At 39.9% G+C, this 19615-nt stretch overlaps 1 protein-coding gene across 6 annotated transcripts in view; it reads right to left on the bottom strand.

The window, feature by feature from the left end:
• Positions 1-19615, bottom strand: part of KLHL32 (kelch like family member 32) — a 269853-nt gene that overhangs the window by 4324 nt on the left and 245914 nt on the right. The window lies entirely within an intron of this gene.

The following is a 19615-nucleotide window of genomic DNA, read 5'->3' as shown; positions in this document are numbered from 1 at the left end:
TTCAGAACAGTGTCAAGGTGTAGGTAGCATTATCCTCCTTTAATAAAACTGCCTTAGAATGCTTAAGTAACTAGCCCAAACTAGTTAGTACGTGTTGTTTGTATGCTGGCTTACAAATCCTCACCTGTAAAGTGAAAACAACGTTGACCTTGCAGCTTTGCTCTGGAAATTGGTGACATACAGCTCAGTGTCTAGCACATAGAGTATTATAGCTTAGTAGCAGGTTCAAAGAAATCAGCTGCTTCTGGAAATTCTTCCCCAGTTATTTCCCCATTAAGCTGGAGTTCCACCTCTTTCCATATATGGAAAGAATCCTTTGTTAATGTGTGCCTGCTGTCACCTCACTGATTCTGGTTTAACCTTACTACTAGGAAAATTCTTTCTTGAGGAAAGCTGGTCATTTCCTTTCTTGAGGAAAGCTGGTTTAAACTTTTTTTTTTTTTTTTTTTTTTTTTGCGGTACGCGGGCCTCTCACTGTTGTAGCCTCTCCCGTTGTGGAGCACAGGCTCCGGACGCACAGGCTCAGCGGCCATGGCTCACGGGCCCAGCCGCTCCGCGGCATGTGGGATCTTCCCGGACCGGGGCACGAACCCGTGTCCCCTGCATTGGCAGGCGGACTCTCAACCACTGCGCCACCAGGGAAGCCCCTGGTTTAATCTTACTACTAGGAAAATTCTTTCTTGAGGAAAGCTGGTCATGTCCTACATGTCTAACCCATAATGTTCCTTCCAGCCTTCAATCATCTTAACCTCTTTTCATATGACCTTCTTCAACCTTCATTTTTTTAAATTAATTTTTTATTGGAGTATAATTGCTTTACAATGTTGTGTTAGTTTCTGCTGTACACCGAGGCGAATCAGCTGTATGTATACATATATCCCCTCCCTCTTGGACCTCCCTCCCCCTGCATCCCACCCATCTAGGTAACCACAGAGCACAGACCGAGCTACCTTTGTTTAAAACCTTTCCTCCCTTGGGTTCTATGACCTTAAAAAAATAAGTTGGTCATTGATGCAGGCCACCTTTGGTCCACTTCTTCCATCCCCATCCTAAATGTAGGTATGCCCCAATATTCCAACCACAGACCCCTTGGTGCTCTTCTTCAATGATCTTGTCCACTCTCATGCCTTCATCTGTCACCTAAGTAGATAATTCTTTTTTTTAATTAATTTATTTATTTTTGGCTGCGTTGGGTCTTCGTTGCTGCATGCAGGCTTCCTCTAGTTACGGCGAGCGGGGCCTACTCTTCGTTACAGTGTGCGGGCTTCTCATTGTCGTGGCTTATCTTGTTTGTTGCGGGGCACGGGCTCTAGGCATGTGGGCTTCAGTAGTTGTGGCATGCGGGCTAAGTAGTTGTGGCTCACGGGCTCTAGAGCGCAGGCTCAGTAGTTGTGGTGCATGGGCTTAGTTGCTCCACAGCATGTGGGAACAAACCTGTGTCCCCTGCATTGGCAGGCGGATTCTTAACCACTGAGCCACCAGGGAAGTCATGCTCTAAGTGGATAATTCTTAAGCCTTTAATGTATTATTTTAGATGAAAGAAGCCCTTGAGATTTGGGGATCCAAGCTCATAAAGGAGGAAATAACTAAAGTCTAGAATAAAATATCAAACCTTGTAGCTTTTTTTCCCAAATGGACATTTAGCTGTCCCATCCCATTTATTGAACAATATGCCCTGTCACTATTAATTTTAAATAGCTCTAGTATATGCAACATATAAATTTTTCTTTGTTCTCTCTTTCAATGATTTATGTACCTTCCCGCAGTACCACATTTAGTTATTTTGACTGGGTAGGGCATGTCTCCCCCATTCATTTTCAAGCATTTCTTGGTTCTTCTTGTATTTTTCCTTTCCTGGAGAAACTTCAAGATAAATTTGACAAGTATTACTCCCCCACCCTGTGAGAAAAAGGAAAATTACAATGGGATTTTGACTAGTATTTCATTAAATAAGGAAGTAGAGGTCTTTCAATATTTACCTCAAATAAGATTATTGTTCCGGTTACAGAGAAGAAAATTGAGATACAAAGAATGTTCAATGACTTGCTCAGGATCACACAGCTAGTAAGAGGTGGTGGAGCCAGTACTTGGGCTCAAGGTTGCAACCCAAGAAAGAGCAAGGTTTTCATGCCATTCGTGGTATCCCTTCCTCAACTGAATACATTTCTAGAACACAAAATATCAGTTGAGGTCACTGTCCAAACAGCTTGTCTGGTTCCCTGGGCCAACAGAGGCTGTGTGTGTTAAGCAGATGCAATTTATTTAATCTGTAAGATGGGAAAGGAAGTGTTGGCAGTTTTTCTCCAAAACACTCCCCTGTAAACTGGCAGAAAGAAGGCATTTGGGAGAAGGAGATGCCGGCTTGGCAGCATATCCTCCAGCCAAAAAGAAGTAATCATAAATGAAGAGCAGTGGAGGTGATCTGGCAACAAAGACTAATCACTTGCACACTTAGGCAGCTGTTCCTTTACCTGCTGCTTGTCATCCACAGCGTCCAGATTAGAGTCAACCTCTGTGCCAGACATTTGCTTACACACCCACTGAATAAAGAAGAGCACCTGACTTTCCTCAGGAATCTATTTTTTTATATTTTACATGGGTCAGTATTACTAACAAGTCCAAATCTCCATCTTTGAACAAGTATTAGTTTAAGAGCACCTCAACCTTTCTCTTATTTGGGTTGCCCTTGAAATGGATCAAATAGTCTGTGCTAAATCAAGTAGTAGAAAAAAATAGAACAGTATGCTTTCTCAACATTTGACAGGCTTGTGGCTGAATCCTACAAATGACAGTTAAATAAGCTTTGATTAGAATCCAGAAGGGTCAGTCTAATGAGAGGTTATTGGCTGGTATTTTCAGGACCAAAGAAAATTACTTTAGTCCTTCTGGATATTAACAGACCAATCTGTGAACTATTTAAGTGTGGCCTTCATTAATCTTAGCCAGCAGTACACTTAGAATCCAAGAATACTATAGATTTGTGACTTACGAAAAATTTAAACTTTGATATTTTTAACATCTATACTATTTTCTCCACCACTCTGACCTGTAATTCTCTTTTTTTTTTTCCCTCACAAATCACATCTCAGAATTTATTCAATGCTTTGGAGCTTAAAATATTTTTTTTAATTTTTATTTTATATTGGAGTTATAGTTGATTAACAATGTGTTAGTTTCAGGTGTACAGCAAAGTGATTCAGTTATACATATACATGTATCTATTATTTATCAAATTCTTTCCCCATTTAGGTTCTTACAGACTTGAGCAAAGTTCCCTGTGCTATACAGTAGGTTCCTGTTGGTTATCTATTTTAAATATAGCAGTGTGGACATGTCAGTCCTAAACTCCCAATCTATCCCTCCCCCCACCCTTTGTCATCCCTGGTGACCATAAGTTTGTACTCTGTCTGTGAGTCTGTTTTTGTTTTGTAAATAAGTTCATTTGTATCATTTTTTTTTAGATTCCACATATAAGCGATATCATATATTTGTCTTTCTCTGTCTGACTTACTTCACTTAGTATGATAGTCTCCAGGTCCATCCATGTTGCTGCAAATGGCATTATTTCATTCTTTTTAATGGCTGAGTAATATTCCATTGTATATATGTACCACATCTTTATCCATTCAAACTGTCAATGAACATTTAGGTTGCTTCCATGTCTTGGCTATCGTAAACAGTGCTGCAGTGAACAATGGGGGCATGTATCCCTTCAAACCATGTTTTTCTCCAGATTTATGCCCAGGAGTAGGATTGCCGGATCACATGGCAGCTCTATTTTTAGTTTTTTAAGGAGCCTCAATACTGTTCTCCATAGTGACTGTATCAATTTACACTCCCACCAACGATGTAGGAGGGTCCCCTTTTCTCCATACCCTTTCCAGCATTTATTGTTTCTAGATTTTTTGATGATGGCCATTCTGACTGGTGGAAGGTGATATCTCAGTGTAGTTTTGACTTACATTTCTCTAATAATTCGCAACGTTAAGCATCTTTTCATGTGCCTCTTGGCCATCTGTATGTCTTCTTTGGAGAAATGTCTATTTAGGTCTTCTGCCCTTTTTTTTTTTTTTTTTTTTTTTGCGGTACACGGTCCTCTCACAGTTGTGGCTTCTCCCGGACCGGGGCACAAACCCGTGTCCCCTGCATCGGCAGGCAGACTCTCAACCACTGCACCACCAGGGAAGCCCCTTCTACCCATTTTTTGATTGGGTTGTTTGTTTTTTGATATTGAGTCACATGAGCTGTTTGAAAATTTTGGAGATTAACCCCTTGTTGGCCACATCATTTGCAAATATTTTCTCCCATTCTATGGGTTGTCTTTTTGTTTTGTTTATGGTTTCCTTTGCTGTGCAAAAGCTTTTGAGTTTAACTAGGTTCCATTTGTTTGTGTTTATTTCCATTACTCTAGGAAACGGATCAAAAAAGCTATTGCAGTGATTTATGTAAAAGAGTGTTCTGCCTATGTTTTCCTCTAAGAGTTTTATAGTCTCGAGTCTTACATTTAGGTCTTTAATACGTTTTGAGTTTATTTTTGTGTATGGTGTTAAAGAATATTCTAATTTCATTTTTTTTGCATGTAGCTGTCCAGTTTTCCCAGCACCATTTATTGAAGAGAATGTCCTTTCTCCATTGTATATTCTCGCCACCTTTATCATATATTAATTGACCATAGGTTCATGGGTTTATTTCTGGGCTTTTTATCCTGTTCCATGGATCTATATTTGTTTTTGTGCCACTACCATACTGTTTTGAACTGTAGCTTTGTAGTACAGTCTGAAGTCAGGGAACCTGATTCCTCCAGCTCCATTTTTCTTTCTCAAGATTGCTTTGGCTATTTGGGGTCTTTTGTGTCTCCACACAAATTTTAAGATTTTTTGTTCTAGTTCTGTGAAGAATGCCATTGGTAATTTGATAGGGATTGCATTGAACCTGTAGATTGCCTTGGGTAGTACAGTCATTTTGACAGTATTGATTGTTCCAATCCAAGAACATGGTATATCTTTCCATCTGTTCGTGTTATCTTTGATTTCTTTTATCAGCATCTTATAGTTTTTAGAGTGCAAGTCTATTGCCTCCTTAGGTAGGCTTATTCCTAGGTATTTTATTCTTTTTGATGCTATGGTAAATGGATTTTTTTTTAATTTCTCTTTCTGACCTTTCATTGTTAGTGTATAGGAATGCAAACGATTTCTGTGTATTAATTTTGTATCCTGCAACTTTACCCATTTCATTGATGAGCTCTTGTAGTTTTCTAGTAGCATCTTTAGATTTTCTATGTATAATATGTCATCTGCAAACAGTGACAGTTTTACTTCTGTTCCAATTTGGATTCCTTTTATTTCTTTTTCTTCTCTGAATGCCATGGCTAGGATTTCCAAAACTATGTTGACTAATAGTGGCAAGAGTGGGCATCCTTGTCCTGTTCCTGATCTTAGAGGAAATGCTTTCAACTTTTCACTGTCGAGCATGATGTTAGCTGTAGGTTGGTCAAATATGGCCTTTATTATGTTGAGGTATGTTCCCTCTATGCTCACTTTCTGGAGAGTTTTTATCATAAATGGGTGTTGAATTTTGTCAAAAGCTTTTTCTGCATCTACAGAGATGATCATATGGTTTTTATTCAGTTTGTTGATGTGCTGTATTACACTGATTGATTTGCATATATTGAAGAATCCTTGCATCCCTGGAGTAAATCATGGTGTACATTTGATCATGGTGTATGATCCTTTTAATGTATTGTTTGATTTGATTTGCTAGTATTTTGAGGATTTTTGCATCTATGTTCATCAGTGATATTGGCCTGTAATTTTCTATTTTTTGTGATAACTTTATCTGGTTTTGGCATCAGGGTGATGGTGGCCTCGTAGAATGAACTTGGGAGTGTTCCTTCCACTGCGATTTTTTTGGAATAGTTTCAGAAGGATAGGTGTTAACTCTTCTCTAAATGTTTGGTAGAATTCGCCTGTGAAGCTATCTGGTCCTGGACTTCTGTTTGTTGGGAGTTTTTAAATCACAGTTTCAATTGCAGTACTCTGGATTGGTCTGTTCATATTTTCTATTTCTTTCTGGTCTAGTTTTGGGAGATTGTACATCTCTAAGAGTTTGTCCATTTCTTCCAGGTTATCTATTTTATTGACACATAGCTGCTTGTAGTAATGTCTTATGATCCTTTGTATTTCTGAGGTGCCCACTGTAACTTTTTCTTTTCTTATTTTATTGATTTGAGCCCTGTCCCTCTTTTTCTTGATGAGTCTAGCTAAAGTTTTTCAACTTTATCTTTTCAAAAAACCAGCTTTTAGATTCATTGATCTTTTCTGTTGTTTTCTTCATCTCTTATTTCATTTATTTCTGCTTTGATCTTTATGATTCCTTTCCTTCTACTAACCTTGGGTTTTGTTTTTCTTTCTCTAGTTGCTTTAGGTGTAAGACCAAGTTGTTTATTTGAGATTTTTTCTTGTATCGCTATAAACTTCCCTCTTAGAAGTGCTTTTGCTGTGTCCCATAGGTTTTGGATCATCATGTTTTCATTTTCATTTGTCTCTAGGTATTTTTTTTATTTCCTCTTTGATTTCTTCAGTGATCCATTGGTTGTTTAGTAGCATATTGTTTAGTTTCCACATATTTGTGGTTTTCAGTTTTTTTTTCTTGTAGTTGATTTCTAATCTCATAATGTTGTGGTCAGAGAAGATGCTTGATATGATTTCAATTTTATTGAATTTACCAAGGCTCGTTTTCTGGCCCAGCATGTGCTCAATCCTGGAGAGTGTTCCATGTGCACTTGAAAAGAATGTGTACTCTGCTGCTTTTGCGTGGAATGCTCTATAAATATCAATTAAGTGCATCTGATCTAATGTGTCATTTAAACCTGTGTTTTCCTTATTGATTTTCTGTGTGGATAATCTGTCGATTGATGAAAGTGGGGTGTGAAAGTCTCCCAGTATTATTGTTGATTTCCCTTTTTATGGCTGTTAGTATTTGCCTTATAAATTGAGGTTCTCCTATGTTGGGTGCATATATATTTACAGTTGCTATATCTTTTTCTTGCATTGATCCCTTCATCATTATGTAGTGTCCTTCTTTGTCTCCTGTAACAATCTTTATCTTAAAGTGTATTTTGTGTGATATGAATACTGCTACTCCAGCTTTCTTTTTTTTTTTTTTTTGCGGTACACAGGTCTCTCACTGTTGTGGCCTCTCCCGTTGCGGAGCACAGGCTCCAGACGCACAGGCTCAGCATCCATGGCTCACAGGCCTAGCCGCTCCGCAGCACGTGGGATCCTCCCAGACCGGGGCACGAACCCGTATCTCCTGCATTGGCAGGCGGACTCTCAACCACTGCGCCACCAGGGAAGCCCTCCAGCTTTCTTTTGAGTTGCATTTGCATGGAATACATTTTTGCATCCTCTTACTTTCAGTCTGTATGTGTCCCTAGATCTGAAGAAGGTCTCTTGTAGACAGCATATATATGAGTTTTGTTTTTGTATCCATTCAGTCAATCTGTGTCTTTTGGGTGGAGCATCTAATCTACATTTAAGGTAATCGTCGATATATATGTTCTTTTTTTTTCAACTTTATTTCTTTATACAACAGGTTCTTTTTAGTCGTCCATTTTATACACATCAGTGTATACATGTCAACCCCAATCTCCATATTCATCACACCACCACCCCCTGCCACTTTTCACCCTGGGTGTCCATACGTTTGTTCTCTACATCTGTGTCTCAGTTTCTGCCCTGCAAACTGGTTCATCTGTACCATTTTTCTAGATTCCACACATATGCATTAATATACGATATTTGTTTTTCTCTTTCTGACTTACTTCATTCTGTATGACAGTCTCTAGATTCATCCACATCTCTAAAAATGACCCAATTTCATTCCTTTTTATGGTGGAGTAATATTCCATTGTATATAATATACCACATCTTCTTTGTCCATTCGTCTGTCGATGAGCATGTAGGTTGCTTCCATAACCTGGCTATTGTAAATAGTGCTGCAGTGAACATTGGGGTGCATGTGTTTTTTTGAATTATGGTTTTCTCTGGGTATATGCCCAGTAGTGGGATTGCTGGGTCATATGGTAGTTCTGTTTTTAGTTTTTTAAGGAACTTCCTTCCATATTGTTCTCCAAAGTGGCTGTATCAATTTACATTCCCACCAACAGTGCAAGAGGGTTCCCTTTTCACCACACTCTCTCCAGCATTTGTTGTTTGTAGATTTTCTGATGATGCCCATTCTGACTGGTGTGAGGTGATACCTCATTGTAGTTTTGATTTGCATTTCTCTAATAATTAGTGATGTTGAGCAGCTTTTCATGTGCTTCTCGGCCATCTGTATGTCTTCTTTGGAGAAATGTCTATTCAGGTCTTCTACCCATTTTTCAATCAGATTGTTTGTTTTTTTAATATTGAGCTGCATGAGCTGTTTATATATTTTGAAGATGAATCCTTTGTCCATTGATTCATTTGCAAATATTTTCTCCCATTCTGAGGGTTGTCTTTTCGTCTTGTTTGTAGTTTCTTTTGCTTTGCAAAACCTTTTGTTTCATTAGGTCCCATTTGTTTAATTTTGTTTTTATTTCCATTACTCTAGGAGGTGGATCAAAAACGATCTTGATGTGACTTATGTCAAAGAGTGTTCTTCATATATTTTCCTCTAAGAGTTTTATAGTGTCCAGTTGCATTTAGGTCTCTAATCCATTTTGAGTTTGTTTTTGTGTGTGGTGTTAGGGAGTGTTCTAATTTCATTCTTTTACATGTAGCTGTCCAGTTTTCCCCGACTGTCTTTTCTCCATTGTGTATCCTTGCCTCTTTTGTCATAGATTAGTTGACAATAGGTGTGTGGGTTTATCTCTGGGCTTTCTATCCTGTACCATTGATCTGTATTTCTGTTATTGTGACAGTACCATATTGTCTTGATTACTGTAGCTTTGCAGTATAGTCTGAAGTCAGGGAGTCTGATTCCTCCAGCTCCATTTTTTTCCCTCAAGACTGCTTTGGCTATTTGGGGTCTTTTGTGTCTCCATACAAATTTTAAGATTTTTTGTTCTACTTCTGCAAAAAATGCCATTGGTAATTTGATAGGGATTGCATTGAATCTGTAGATTGCTTTGGGTAGTATAGTCATTTTCACAATATTGATTGTTCCAATCCAAGAACATGGTATATTTCTCCATCGGTTTGTGTCATTTTTGATTTCTTTCATCAGTGTCTTATAGTTTCCTGAGTACAGGTCTTCTACCTCCTTAGGAGGGTTTATTTCTAGGTATTTTATTCTTTTTGTTGCAATGGTGAATGGGATTGTTTCCTTAATTTCACTTTCTGATCTTTTGTTTTTAGTGTATAGGAATGCAAGAGATTTCAGTGCATTAATTTTGTATCCTGCAACTTTACCAAATTCACTGATTACCTCTAGTAGTTTTCTGCTGGCATCTTTAGGATTCTGTATGTACAGTATCGTGTCATCTGCAAAGACTGACAGTTTTACTTCTTCTTTTCCAATTTGTATTCCTTTTATTTCTTTTTCTTCTCTGATTCATGTGGCTAGGACTTCCAAAACTATGCTGAATAATAGTGGTGAGAGTGGACATCCTTGTCTTGTTCTTGACCTTAGAGGACATGCTTTCAGTTTTTCACCATTGAGAATGATGTTTGCTGTGGGTTTGTCATATATGGCCTTTATTATGTTGAGGTAGGTTCCCTCTATGCCCACTTTCTGGAGAGTTTTTATTATAAATGGGTGTTGAAACTTATCAAAAGCTTTTTCTGCATCTATTGAGATGATCATATGGTTTTTATTCTTCAGTTTCTTAAAATGGTGTATCACATTGATTTATTTGCATATATTGAAGAATTCTTGCATCCCTGGGATAAATCCCACTTGATCATGGTGTATGATCCTTTTAATGTGTTGTTGGATTCTGCCACTCCCTTCTGGCTTGTAGAGTTTCTGCTGAGAAATCAGCTGTTAACCTTATGGGAGTTCCCTTGTATGTTATTTGTCGTTTTTCCCTTGCTGCTTTCAATAATTTTTCTTTGTCTTTTACTTTTGCCATTTGATTACTATGTGTCCTGGCCTGTTTCTCCTTGGGTTTATCCTGTATGGGACTCTTGGTGCTTCCTGGACTTGGGTGGCTATTTCCTTTCCCATATTAGGGAAGTTTTCGACTATAATCTCTTCAAATATTTTCTCTGGTCCTTTCTCTCTATCTTCTCCTTCTGGGACCCCTATAATGCGAATGTTGGTGCATTTAATGTTGTCCCAGAGGTCTCTTAGGCTGTCTTCATTTCTTTTCATTCTTTTTCTTTATTCTGTTCCGTGGCGGTAAATTCCACCATTCTGTCTTCCAGGTCATTTATACGTTCTTCTGCCTCAGTTATTCTGCTATTGATTCCTTCTAGTGTGTTTTTCATTTTAGTTATTGTATTGTTCATCTCTGTTTGTTTGTTCTTTAATTCTTCTAGGTCTTTGTTAAGCATTTCTTGCATCTTCTTTATCTTTGCCTCCATTCTTCTTCCAAGGTTCTGGATCATCTTCACTATCATGATTCTGAATTCTTCTTCTGGAAGGTTGCCTATCTCCACTTTATTTAGTTGTTTTTCTGGGGTTTTATCTTGTTCCTTCATCTGGTACATAGCCCTCTGCCTTTTCATCTTGTCTATCTTTCTGTGAATGTGCTTTTTGTTCCACAGGCTGCAGGATTGTAGTTCGTCTTGCTTCTGCTGTCTGCCCTCTGGTGGATGAGGCTATCTAAGAGGCTTGTGCGAGTCGCCTGAAGGGAGGGACTGGTGGTGGGTAGAGCTGGCTGTTGCTCTGGTGGGCAGAGCTCAGTAAAACTTTAATCCGCTTGTCTGCTGATGGGTGGGGCTGGGTTCCCTCCTTGTTGGTTTGGCCTGAGGCGACCCAACACTGGAGCCTACCTGGGCTCTTTGTTCGGCTAATGGTGGCATCTGGGAGTGTTCACACCAAGGAGTACTTCCAGAACTTCTGCTGCCAGTGTCCGTCCTTATGGTGAGACACAGCCGCCCCCCGCCTCTGCAGGATACCCACCAACACTAGCAGGTAAGTCTGGTTCAGTCTCCTGTGGAGTCACTGCTACTTCCCCTGGGTCCTGATGCGCACACTACTTTATGTGTGCCCTCCAAGAGTGGAGTCTTTGTTTCCCCCATTCCTGTCAAAGTCCTGCAATCAAATCCCACTCGCCTTCAAAGTCTGATTCTCTAGCAATTCCTCCTCCCGTTGCGGGACACCCAGGTTGGGAAGCCTGACCTGGGACTGAGAACCTTCACTCCAGTGGGTGGACTTCTGTGGTATAAGTGTTCTCCAGTTTGTGAGTCACCCACCCAGCAGTTATGGGATTTGATTTTATTGTGATTGCGCCCCTCCTACAGTCTCATTATGGCTTCCCCTTTGTCTTTGGATGTGGGGTATCTTTTTTGGTGAGTTCCAGTGTCTTCCTATCAATGATTGTTCAGCAGTTAGTTGTGATTCCGGTGCTCTTGCAAGAGGGAGTGAGAGCACATCCTTCTACTCCACCATCTTCAACCCTGTACAATATGTATGTTCTTACTGCCATTTTGTTAATTGTTTTGCATTTGTTTTTGTAGGTCTTTTTTCTTCCCTTCCTCTTCTGTTCTCTTCTCTTGTGATTTGATGACTGCCTTCAGGGTTTTATTTGGATTCCTTTTTCTTTTTTGTGTGTGTATGTATTGTAGATTTTTGGTTGGCAGTTACCATGAGGTTTTGATATAGCCATCAAGATTGTTTTAAGTTGCTGGTCTTTTAATTTCAAATGGATATCCAATATCCTGCTTTTGTGCTCTCCTCTTCTCACAGTTGCTGGTTTTGATATCGTATTTGTGTGCAGATGATTTCCTACCTTTACTGTATGTTAGCCTTTACCGGTGAGCTTTCCCACTCATAATTTTCTTGTTTCTAGTTGTGGCCTTTTCTTTTCCACCTAGAGAATTTCCTTTAGCATTGGTTACAAAGCTGGTCTGGTGGTGCTGAATTCTCTTAGCTTTTGCTTCTCTGTAAAGCTTTTGATTTCTCTGTCCAATCTGAATGCGAGCTTTGCTGGTTAGAGATTCTTGGTTGTGGGTTCTTCCATTTCATCACTTTAAATATATGGTGCCACACCTTCTGGCCTGCAGTTTCTGCAGAAATCAGCTGATAACCTTATGGGAGTTCCCTTGTATGTTATCCGTTGCTTTTTCCCTTGTTGCTTTTAATATTTTCTCTTTGTCTTCAATTTTTGTCAGTTTTATTACCATGTGTCTCAGTGTGTTCATCCTAGGGTTTATCCTGCCTGGGACTCTCTGCACATCCTAGGTTTGGGTGACTGTTTCCTGTCCCATGTTAGGGAAGTTGTCAGCTATTATCTCTTCAAATATTTTCTCAGGCCCTTTCTTTCCCTCTTCTCCTTCTGGGACCCCTGTAATGTGAATGTTGGTGCATTTAATGTCCCAGAGGTCTCTCAGACTGTCCTCATTTCTTTTCATTCTTATTTTCTTTATTCTGTTCTGTAGCAGTGATTTCCACCATTCTGTCTTCCAGATCACTTATCCATTCTGCCTCAGTTATTCTGTTATTGATTCCTTCTAGTGTATTTTTCATTTCAGTTATGTATTGTTCATCCCTTTGTTTTTTCTTTAGTTCTAGGTCTTTGTTAAACATTTCTTGTATCTTCTCGATCTGTGCCTCCACTCTTTTTTTCCGAGATCTTGGATCATCTTTACTGTTATTACTCTGAATTCTTCTTCAGGTAGATTGCCTACCTCTACTTCACTTTGTTATTCTGGGGTTTTATCTTGTTCCTTTATCTGGGACATATTCCTCTGCCATCTCATTTTGTCTTTCTGTGATTGCAATTTCTGTTTCACAGGCTACATGTTTGTAGTTCCTGCTTCTGCTGTCTGCCCTCTGGTGGATGAGGCTAAGAGGCTTGTACAGGCTTCCTGGTGGCATGGACTGGTACCTGCCCACTCGTGGCTGGTGCTTGGTCTTGTCCCTCTGGTGGGATGGACCATGTCAGGGGGTGTGTTTATCAGCTACCTGTTTATTCGGGAAGACTTTAAGCGCCTCTCTGCTGATGTGTGGGTCTGTTTTCCTGCCCTGTTGGTTGTTTGTCCTGAGACGTCCCAGCATTGGAACTACAGACTGTTGGTTGGGGCCAGGTCTCGGTGAGAAAATGGAGGCCTCCAAGAGGACTCACGGCAATGAGTACACCTCAGACTACCACCGCCAGTGTCCTTGTCCCAGCAGTGAGTCAGCCGCCTCCTGCCTCTGCAGGAGACCCTCCAATATAATACTAGCAGGTAAGTCTGCCCCACTCTCTCATGAGGTCACCACTTCTTCCCTGAGTCCTGACGTGCACAAGACCCTGTATGCGCCCTCCAAGAGTGGAGTTTCTGTTTCCCCCAGTCCTGTGGAATCCCTGTGGTCAAACCCTGCTGGCCTTCAAAGCCACACTTCCTGGGGCCTCCTCCTTCCATTGCCAGACCCCCAGGCTGGGGAGGCCTGAGGTGGGACTCAGGACTTTCACTCCTGTAGGAGAACTTCTGTGGCATAATTATTTTACACCCAGCATATATGGGATTGGATTTTATCGCAGTTGCGTCCCACCTACAATCTAGCTGTGGATTCTTCTTTGTCTTTGGATGTAGGGTAACTTTTTAGGTAGGATGCAGTGTTTTTTTGTCAGTGGTTGTTCAGCGGTTACTTGTAATTTTGGTGCTTCCGTAAGAAGAGGTGAGCTCACATCTTTCTACTCCACCATCTTGTCTCCTCTCTTTCCTGTAATTTTCATCCTGCTGATAGGTACTCAGGAATTTCTACTGTCTAATCAATATCTTCTCATAAACACTATTCCAGTCTCTCATCTTTCTTCTCTGTTGGATATTCTTCCAGCAAGTAGTAGAGAAATGGCTTCCTTTTGAACACGTAGCTAGTCTCTCCAACCATCAACATATTTACTTATAGTGAACCAAAATAAATAGTTCTGTAGTCACCAAAAAAACAAGTATTTGAGATTGTGCAACCATAGTTTAGAATGAATGGTAATGTAAACCATAACCAGTTGTGAATAACTAAAATGAAAGTCTCTTATCAATGAAGACTTTCATTCCAAGCATCTCTTTAAGTGACAATCCATATGCTTATATGAACTTATTATCTATAAACAATAAAGGCTCTTAAAAGCCTTTTTCAAATTTATCTGTGCTTTGTGAGACTACTGTGCCAGCCAAGGGAATAAACACAGCATTTGCAAAATTACTGATTGATTTGGTACTTCAAAATGACTACTGGAACACAGAACTTTTCATAATGCTAGTTTTTTAAAAAAGCAAATATAGTAGAATATTTTACTGTCCAGTCTCAGAGATGAAATTTATTCCACTAACATAGGCATTGATTAAAACATTTAAGAATCACATCTTTTTTAGAATCACTGTAGTTCTGAGGCTACTCTAGAATATCCTCTGGTTTAAGATATACACATGTACCTCACCTCTTCATCTTTTGAGGACAGATTTGTTTGGGAACAACCAGAAGTCATGAAGCGTTAATTAGTGTATATGATTAGTGACCATTCCATCTTGATTTCTATTCCTTCATCTAATTGAACATTACAATTAGTAGAAATATACCCATACGTATATTTAAAATTTGCATCTTTTTAATAAACCCAAACTTGCTTCTATTGAGTAAGTAGTCAAATGAAGGGTCCCAAACCACTTAAAAACCAGGGTCCCAGCATTACAGATCCCTGCCTATTGCTCAGTTCAGTGTTCTACAGTTCTGAAAAGAACAAAATAAAAAGAAACCCCAAAGACAGTGACTGACAAATACATGCACAGATGAAAGACTGGAAGCCCTCCTTGAAAGAAAATAGTTTGCTTGTTTGTTGTTATCCAAAAGATAGGACCAAACTCTAGTACAAGGTAGACTTCAGTTAACTAAAGACTCCCATAAAGAGTTTCAAGATTTTTCAAAGAACTAATTTGTGCCTTTGATAATTTTTTCTACTGTATTTTTGTTTCCTACTTCATTATTTTCCTATCGTTATTATTCTCTCTTCTACTTTGAAGGTTTTTTTGTTCATGTTCTAACTTATGCTATATGTATCCCACATGCTTTGCTATGTACTGTTTTTATTATCCTTAAGTTCTGGGTATTTTTTAAACTTCCATTAGGACTTCTTTAACCCATGAGTTATTTAGCAAAGTAGGAGTTTATTTAACTAACTTTTTAAGTTCTAACTTAATTATATTGTAGTTAGATATTATAGTCTACATACATAATACTTAATTTTTAAGTCTTTGTAGCCTTAACCCTAGTACATGATTGGTTTTTATAAATGTCCCATGTACACTTGAGGAAAATATATTCTGGAACACTCCCCAGGATATATGTTAGGCCACAAAACAAGTCTTAAATTTATTAAGATTGAAATCATATCACACATCCTTTCCGACCACAATGGTATGAAATTAGGAATCAGAAGAAGAAAACTGGAAAATTCACAAATATGTGAGGATTAAATAACATGTCACTGAACAACGGGTCAAAGAAGAAATCAAAAGAAAAATCAGAAAATACCTTGAAGCAAATGAAAATGTAATGTAACATACTAAAACTTATGGGATGCAGCAGAAGCTGTTGAAAGAGAGAAGATCATAGAGGTACCTACGTTAAGAAAAAAAAGTTCAAATAAATAACCTAAATTTACACTAGGAACTAGATACAGAAGAACAAACTAAGCCCAAAAGTTAGTAGAGGAAGGAAACAACAAAGATCAGAGTGGAAATAAATGAAATAGAAACTATAAAAAGACAATAGAAAAGGTCAGTAAAGCTTAAACCCACTTTTAAAAGATAAACAAAAATAGGTAAACCTGTAGCTAGACTTACCAAGGAAAAAAGAGAGGACTCAAATAAATTAGAAGTTAAGTCAGAAAGAGAAAAACAACTATCGTATATTAATGTATATATGTGGAATCTAGAAAAATGGCACAGATGAACCAGTTTGCAAGGCAGAAATAGAGACAGATGTAGAGAACAAATGTATGGACACCAAGAGGGGAAAGCGGGGGGGTGGTGGTAGGATGAATTGGGAGATTGCGATTGACATATATACACTACTATGTATAAAACAGATAACTAATAGGAACCTGCTGTATGGCACAGGGAACTCTACTCGCTGTACAGTAGAAACTAACAACATTGTAAAACAACTATACCCCAATAAAAAATAATAATAATAAAACTGCTAATCAAAGAAGAACATAAATAAATTAGAAATGAAAGAGGAGACATTAGAGTCAGAGGAACAACCCTGGATACTCCAGAAGCCAGGAAATAGAGACACATTAAAAATAATATTTCTAAGATTGATGTCGAAGAGTGTACTGCCTCTGGAGATTGGCCAAGATGGTACAGTAGAAGACCCTAAGCTCACCTCCTCTCACAGGCACACCAAAATTACAACTATTTGCAGAACAACCATTGATGAAAGAGTTTGGAACCTACCAGAAAAGACTTTCTACAACTAAAGATATAAAGAAGGTACCACACCGAGATGGGTAAGAGAGGCGGAGTTGTGATTTAGTCAAGTTCCATACCCACAGGTGGGCAACCCACAGTGGTGAGAGTAATTACAATTGCAGAGGTTCTTCCAAAGGAGTGAGGGGTCTGAGCCCCGTGTTGGATTTCCCAGCACAGGGGTCCTACACTGGGAAGATGAGCCCCCAGAGCATTTGGCTTTGAAGGCCAGCAGCGCCTACTTTCAGGAGTGCCTGAGGACTGGAGGAAATAGAGACTTCACTCTTAAAGGGTGCACATGAAATCTTACACTCCTGGTCCCAGAGCAGAAGCAGTAATTTGAAAGAAGCCTTGGTCAGACCTACCTGCTTATCTTGGAGTGATCTCACAGCTCACCCTGTGAACACAGACACTGGAGGCGGCCATTCTGGGGAGCTCATTCTACCTCATGGACACTGGTGCTGGCAAGCGCCACTTTTTAATCCTCCCTCTACCTTTTCAGCCTTGGGACCCAGCCCTACCCTGGCCCAACAGACTAGGTACCAGTGCTGGGATGCCTCAGGCCAAGCAGCTAACTGAGCAGAGACAGCTCCACCCATTAGCAGAAGGGCTGCCTTAAAACTCCCTGAGCCCAGAGCTCCCCGGACATGGCTCTGCCTACCAGAGGGCTCAGGACACAGCCCTACAAACTAGTACACAGACACTAGATATGGGGCCCCTAGGGCCCTCCACCCAGAGATGCTGGGACACAGTGGGCAGCCCCAGAAATCCCTGGGCCTTTGCAACAGCCTCTGGTGAGCCTCTCTAGTCTCAGGACCACTGTTAACCACCAAGGGGGTGAACATGAGCCACAATACAACCACAGCCCTGCAGGCTGTGGAACTGGCCATTCCACCAGCAGGCCAGACCCTGCCCTCACACTGGCTGGGCCCTGGCCTTGCCCATTAGCAGGCCAATACAAGCTTCAGGACAGCCCAGACCCTGCAACCAACTGTGTTAGGAACTAGCCACAGCCACCAGTGGTTGGACAATAGCTCTGGAACCCCTGGGCCCTGCAACCAGTTCCCAGAACTCAGTTCTGCCCACCAGTAGGCCAGCATTAGGCCCAGGATCTGGCTTCATCCACCAGTGGGCAGGCAGCAGCCCTGAGGTCTTCTGGACCCTGACTCCATCCTCCAGTGAGCCACAGCAGTCAGCCCGTCACAAAAGAAGGACCCATGCAGCCCATATAGGGGCACCACTAGAGCATGTAGCTCTGGTGATGAGAGGGGTGTGTGCTGCCAAGATGCATAGGACATCTCCTACAAAAGGTCACTTACCCAAGGCTGGGAACTGTAACCAACCTACCAGACACAGAAAAATTTTAAATGCAAGTTAGGCAAAACAAGGCAACAGAGGGACATACTCCAAATGAAGGAACAAGATAAAAACCCCAGAAGAATTAAGTGAAATGGATAGGCAATCTACCTGAGAAAGAGTTCAGGGTAGTGACTGTAAAGATGATCAAAGAACTTAGGAGAAGAATGAATGCACAAAGCAAGAAGTTAGAAGGTTTTTTTTTTGTTTTTTTGTTTTGTTTTGTTTTTTCCGGTATGCAGGCCTCTCACTGTTGTGGCCTCTCCCGTTGCGGAGCACAGGCTCCGGACGCGCAGGCACAGCAGCCACGGCTCACAGGCCCAGCCGCTCCGCGGCATGTGGGATCCTCCCGGACCGCGGCACGAACTCACGTCCCCTGCATCGGCAGGCGGACTCTCAACCACTGCGCCACCAGGGAGGCCCAGAAGTTTTTAACAGAGTTAGAAACTATAAAGAACAACCAGAGATGAAGAATACAATAACTGAAATGAAAAATACACTAGAAGGAATCAACAGACTCTATGATACAGAGGTATGAATCAGTGAGCTGGAAGACAGAGTAGTGGAAATCACTGATGCTGAACAGAAAAAGAATAAAAATAAATGAGGACAATTTAAGAGACCTCTGAGACACCATCAATCACACTAATATTCGCATTATAGGGGTCCCAAGAGAAGAGAGAAAGGGGCTGAGAAAATACTTGAAGACATAATAATTGAAAACTTCCCTAATCTGGGAAAGGAAACAGTCACTCAAATCCAGGAAGCACAGAGTCCCATACAGGATTAACCCAAAAAGGAACACACCAAGATACATTGATTAAAATGGCAAAAATTAAAGAAAGAATATTAAGAACTGCAAGGGAAAAGCAAAAAGTTGTACACGAGGGAACTGTCATAAGGCTATAAGCTGACTTTTTAACAGAAACTCTGCAGGCCAGAAGGGATTGGCACAATATATTTAAAGTGATGAAAGGGAAAACCCTACAACCAAGAATACTCCACCCAGCAAGGCTCTCTTTTAGAATTAACGGAGAGGTCAAAAGTTTTACAAACAAGCAAAAGCTAGCAGAGTTCACCACCAAACCAGCTTTACAAGAAACGTTAAAGGAGCTTCTCTTTTCTATTTCACTTAAAAGGCCACAACTAGAAACATGAAAATTATGAATGGAAAAAGCTCATCAGTAAATGTAAACAAACGGTTAAGGTAGGAAATCATCCACACAGAAAGCCAGTAGAAAAGTTAAAACACAAAAGTAGTAAAACTCATTTATATCCACAATAAGCAGTTAAGGGATACACAAAACAATGTGATATAAAACATGATGTCAAAAACAGTAATCATGAGGGGAATACAAATGCAGGGTTGTTAAAATGCATTTGAAATTAAGAGATCAGCAACTTAAAACAACATGTATGTTTTAAAACTATGTACACACACACACATACACAGATTGCTATATATAAACCTCATGGTAATCAAAAATCTACAATAGGTACATAGAAAAAAAGAGAAAGGAATCCAAACATAACACTAAATATAGTCATCAAATCACAAGAGAACAAAAGAAGGGGGAAGAAAGATCTACAAAAACAACCCCCCCAAAATTAACAAAATGGCAATAGGAACATACATATTGATAATTACTTTAAATGTAAATGCACTAAACGCTTCAATCAAAAGACACAGAGTGGCTGAATGGATACAAAAACAA

The sequence above is a fragment of the Tursiops truncatus genome, chromosome 12 (genome assembly GCF_011762595.2).
Source record: "Tursiops truncatus isolate mTurTru1 chromosome 12, mTurTru1.mat.Y, whole genome shotgun sequence".
Lineage (NCBI taxonomy): Eukaryota > Metazoa > Chordata > Mammalia > Artiodactyla > Delphinidae > Tursiops > Tursiops truncatus.
The sequence above is the reverse complement of the archived record's forward strand: the minus strand, read 5'-3'. Positions and strand labels throughout refer to the sequence as shown.